This window comes from Lathamus discolor, chromosome Z (assembly GCF_037157495.1).
Source record: "Lathamus discolor isolate bLatDis1 chromosome Z, bLatDis1.hap1, whole genome shotgun sequence".
Lineage (NCBI taxonomy): Eukaryota > Metazoa > Chordata > Aves > Psittaciformes > Psittacidae > Lathamus > Lathamus discolor.
In genome coordinates, this window is record NC_088909.1 from 15242156 (window position 1) to 15248155 (window position 6000).

The following is a 6000-nucleotide window of genomic DNA, read 5'->3' on the forward strand; positions in this document are numbered from 1 at the left end:
AAGCAAAAATTTCTGAAGGAATCCCTCTGTCCCTAGAGTCAAGTGCATTTTAGATTTTAAAAATAAATAGATGAAGCAAACAAACAAACAAACAAACAAACAAACAAACAAACAAAAAAAAACAAAAAAAAAAACCAAAAAAACACAACACCAAACTAAAAAAAAAAAACAAAAGGAAGTAAAATACCTTAATTTGGGAAGGAGACATTATATCTCATAGAAAACAGAATGTCTGCAATTCACTAATTGGAGCAATAATGTTTAAATATTAAGCTGTGAAACAAGGCAGCATTATTAATTTGATATGGGTCAAGCAGTGCATTCCCTCTTCTCAATTCCAGGTTTCTGATTTTTCAGTGAACTGGGCCTGTGTTTCCCTGTGTGGGCAGGTTTGTTACCCCTGCAACAGCACCCGTTGGAGCTGTAAAGCTTCTTCCAAAGCCTATCAAGCTCAGAATCCATTTTTTCTTTCATCTCCTTCAACCCCGAATTTACCTCCTCATCCGTGGATTCGGATGTTTTATGTCATTTCTGGAACTGCATTTGCACTACAAGATAAGGAGAGAAAAAGAATAAAGAGAATTGCTTCACATCAAGAGCGAACTTTCAGATTTCCATTTTTTCAGGTTCATAGAGCACAGGGAAGTGCCTGTATGTTGCTGTAAGCTCCAGGCCTGCTAAAAGGGTCAGAGGAGTAGAGAAGGGATTTCTTTATTTACTGAGTATCGCAAGGACTTCCTCAATAACACCAGTACAGAAAGTGACTGGGATATGTAGGCAGTTCTGCTCCTCCACAGGGGCCAAATCTACTTGTGCTGGGAACTGCTAATGTACGTGAACTTCAGAAGAGATGCAAATTGCACTTCATGTAGTTGTGGCTGCTGCTTGGGCCAAATTCTTCTTTACACTGGAATATTTTTTTTCATATATATTAAATACCAGAGAGGTATTGCTGATGAATGAATTGTTGTTGAATGAATTGTTGATGAATATGGGTACCTAGTTCTTCATTTACACTGCTTCACATTTCATCCCCTGAAAAAAAATTTCCAAATTAAGCCTGTCAAAAGTATCGTATTTTCTTACATATTCCTTCCTCTAACTATACCCACAAGCACATTGTCCATCAGTGCCACCAGCAGCTGGTGACAAACTGCTGTTTCAGTAATTACTGAAGGTCTGTATTACATTTGTGATGCTGTTCACCAGAGGGGTTCAAATCTAGAAAGACAGGCATCATCATTTTTCTTTTGAAGCTGAGACCAAGTCTGAGTCACTGGGCTGGCCACTGACTGCCTCAGCAGATCAGCAGTGGCACCAAACATATTGTATTTATTGAATATTACAGAGGGGAACAATGAGATATAGGATGGTAACAGCAGTGATACAAAGGGAGTTAGACAGCACTGGATAAGGAATTGAGTCAGGTGTTGGCCAGCCACCAGGATGAGCATATTTATAACAAAGATCATTTGACGGTCAGAATCAGGACATAAAGGGAATCTGCTTTGTTTGCAGTCCTCTGTATTTGGAGTGATCCACACCTGACCATAATTGTTCAGCACATCTTTAGGATACAAAAATGCTTGTGTGTTTACCATTATGTTGATAAAAAATACATTTTTCTTTTTTTCTCTTGATGTCTTTTTTATTCTTTTAGCTTTTCAAGTAAGCTGGGACTTCTTCATGCTATCTATGGAAAGCATTTGCCTATGGAGAAGCCTAGCTCCATGCAATGACTCTGCACCACACCCTTTTCTTACAGGGTCCGCAATATTCTTAAAGGCTGGAGTGTAAAAATTGTATTGCACTGAATGTGTGCATTGCCTTTACTTTATCCACAGAAACTCACCTCACTTGCCTAAGTCTTTTTGCATACTAGGTTTTATTTACAAATTGGCAGTAAAGTGCTGTAGTCTCTGACAGTTTGCAATTAATTGCACACAATCTGTTTAGGCTGCAAGGTGCACCTTTCATAAATGATGATGTATTCCAAAAGGCAGTCCAATTGGCTGCTTTGCATACTGCATATATTTTTCATATTTCCAAGACAGGACATATGCAGAATCATTTTACTGTAGCATAAACACAGGAAGGATGATTTGGAAGAAAGGCCAGAGGCCAGAGGCTCCATTTCTCATTCTTCCACTCACCTGCTGTAGACTGTGGGTAAGTCATCTAATATTTCTCTGCCTTTCTTCTGCATCTGCACAAGACTGTTCTTCTAAAAGCTGGAATTCAGTGAATGAAACTCTAATGTGTTATTATTAATATATTCCAATAAATGGTTGCAGTGCTTTAGCATTGCTTTGAAGTCAGTCAAATAAGTATTAAAGAAATAGTGAATTGTAAGAAATGGCAGTTCAGTCCATCTGATATGCCTTCATTGAAATGTTACTTGTCGGGTGACCTCCTCAGAACAAGAACCTGATAAAGGTGTATGTGCTAAAAAGATCCCAGAGTCTCAAGAAGCTTCTCTTTTCACTCATCCATTGCATAAAGAATGACCATGAGTTATGTTTGTGGCCCAAATCGCTAAAAGCAACTTTTAAAGTATTTAAATTCGCCTGTACATACCTTATAGTGACATCATACCTATCACTGTTCTTACAGCTAGCTCCTATTTACTTCCATTATTCACTCCTTTCTCCCACCCTGTTTTATTGTTTTGAATTATGGGCAACTCTTGGAAAAGTGACATACACTTTAATTATACATGCAATACTATAATTGAATCAAACTACTTTGTGTCCCAAAAAAGCTATTCTTTATTTGCTGGCAGGCTGCTTGTTTGTGATCCTACCATTGTCATTCACATCAGGAAAGCCATCTTAGTAATAAAATAGCTATTGTAGAGGAAATATTACTGGATCTGTACAGGGCTCTTTAGCAGTAATTATGTTCAGCTTTTAGTGATTTTGAGAGTCACCCAAGCATCATTGATACAAACTATTTACAATGACATGCAATGATGCCCATACGGTATTTTTACCAGCAATATAAAATAAGACATTTTGGTGGTAACATGTAAATTAGCCTCGAGGCTTGCAATACAATGCTCATCAAGTGTGTAACATTTAATTACAAGACCACTGAGCATGAGTGAGGTCCTCTGAGCTTTTCATCAACACAACAAAAAGATTCTCAAACTGAACTAACCATTTGAATCCTCTCATCAAATGTGGAGCAAATCCACCACTCTTTCAGAAGGCCAAATTGGCATATAAGGAACTGGTAACTTTCAGGACCCTATTTTGGTAAAGTACTTCATGGAGCTACTGGTGCTTGAGATAGATACCTTGTTGAATCCTATGTGTGGCAAACTGAGAACTGCAGACACTAGGTACAATATACCACCAGCTCATAATCAGAGGGAGTTGCACCTAAGGTAGCAGAGCTTAGTCTCTGGGTCATTCTGATTTCTTCCTAAATAAACAAAATCATACTGCACTTCAGGAGCACGTAGTGTACTGGCCTTTTCACATTCATGAGGAACTGCTTGCCAAAGTGTACAGGAGCATAGGAAACTCCAACAATTCGGTGTTCTGCACTGAAGCAGTGCAGTTTGCATCCACTTGAGTATGAAAATATGGATTAGATCTTTCACTGGGTCTAGCTGCTAGCACAAAAAAAAAAAAAAAAATTATTTGTCTCAGTTTTTACTTCTAGGTGCTTCTGAAAAGGCAGTGAATGTTTTCTTGTGGTGTCTAGGTTTCAGGCCAGGTACCTGTCTTCTAAATCTCAGATTCTGATATTCGTAAGGTGGCGGGTGTGGCTGAGGAGTGGTAAAACAAGGGAGAAATGCCACAAGACAGATTAAATACATGGGCATAAGTCCTCTGAGCCCATTCAGAACTGTATAACTGCCTGCCCTCTACAAATACCTTGCCAACATCCACTTTGTTGCCAGTGGAGATACCTGGGGCTCTGCTGACAAAACAAAGGACTAGCAAGTGCCTGAGAAGATGCACACAAAGGCTTTACTTGTTCATATTCTCTCCAAGACTGATCATGTATGGTACGTAATGAAAAATTGCCTTTCATCTGTTTCTCTCTCTGACTAACTTTCCCGTGTGTCTGACAAAAAGACCTCACATGCTCCTGACTGGTTCAGACCTCAGTGACTACTGTCCCCAGATTTTGGCAGTTTGTGAGCCAGGCCCACACCCCTGACCCAGAGTTCGTTGTCCTTATCCAAAAGAAACGGGACTGCAGCAAAGATGGGGAAAAGGGACAACTGGGATACTGCAGCACTCAGATCAGAGAATGTTGTGCAGAGGTGTTGGCAGCTGGTTACCTAAATACTGTGTATATGGTGAGATTCGGTTTGGAGCTCATAGACTGTCTGTTAACATACTTTGGTTTCTGGCCGTTCACTTTATTTTTCAAGTAAAACCCTCAATCAACGCACTCGTGGGTGTTTTTCATGAGTAACTTCACCAGCACAGTGACAATGCTAGGAAAGGACATATGTGGAAACTGCAAAGTGTTTTATCCAGGCAAATTCTGTGGCAAACATGCAGAGCTTACTAAGCTTTGCCCAGTCTGATAAGGAATTTTGTAATTTCATAGAATCATAGAACAGTTGAGGTTGAAGAGACCTTCAAAGGTCATCTAGTCCAACATCCCTGCAATGAGCAGGGATATCTTCAACTAGATCAGGTTGCCCAGAACCACGTCCAGCCTGGCTTTCAGTGTACCCATGGATGGGAGATATTCCTGCAGTGTTTTCATATATGCGTTTTCCTAAAGTCATAAAACTTGAAGCTATATATATAGTTAGGCCTTTGTTTTTCTAAAAAAAAAAAAAAAAAGAAAGTAGAAAGTTTCTATTCACATTTTTAATCTCTATCTTTGATGAGCTACATAAAAACCAGACAAAATCACACAGAAAGATAAAGGCAGAAAGAAAAAATACTGCTATGAAAGAGTAAACTAAACTGTGTAACAGCCTAGTCTTTCTCAAAATTTTAAGGGCCTCCTCATTTTTGAGTTTTGAATACTTGAATTTGACAAAATTAACATGTCAGCAGGAAGGAAAGTTTACAAGAATTTTATTACAAGCATTAATTAAAATTAATTTAATTAGCTTCTTGATTACAATAATCAAATAGAAAATCAATTAGCCATTTCAAAATCAAAAAATGATCCTCTTTTCAAGTATGCTTGAGTGAGAAAACGTTATTCTGTATGTTTGCTGCAGATATGAGTTTTGTTTCCAGTATCTATCTAGTGTAGCAAATGTATTTGCTAACTTCTTACAGACAACATAATGTGTGTGTTGTCACAGTTCTCTATATGCTGGAGAATAAGAAGGCTGAGGAACTGGCTTCTCTGCTGGATGTGGCAAGGGATATGGCTTGATCTGGGACAGCTACTCTTAATGTTCTAAAAAGAATCTGGCTTCCCAACACTGAAGCGTTACCTTTTTATGCAAATAATGGTCACAAAAGTATGCTTGGTCCTTGCTATTTCATGATTAGTGTTCTCATGTTCAATCAATAAATCCCCAGAGTCTCTCCCTGTAATGGCCATTTTGCTCAGTCTTTCCAGTAGAGAGGTCTATTTAGCAGCAGGTTTTCAGCAGATCAAAATGTGGAATCAATAACCTGAGAATAATCTGCCACTTGTCCTTATGAAATATTTGTGTTTTTCCATGCAAGTTCTAACAGACCAAGTGATTTTTCCAATATGTAAGGGTTTAGTGCCTTGTATGGAAATGCATCAACCATACAATTGCCAGCACACATGATAGGATCTCTCAAGGTCACTAGCAAATTGAGGAGTTTCAATAAAGCTTTAAAGCCAAGTCATGCAGATACAGAACACCCACCTAAACGATTGCAAATTTTCTGTGAGTGACTACAGGGTGTAGGTAAGAATAGCCTAGGGAGGATGTGGCTTTCCTCTTGTGAGCTCACTTCACATGCCCTACCTCCCTTCTGTTACATGAGACCAAGATCAAAAATCTCTCTGCTGTATGTGTATCTCACCTAGGGA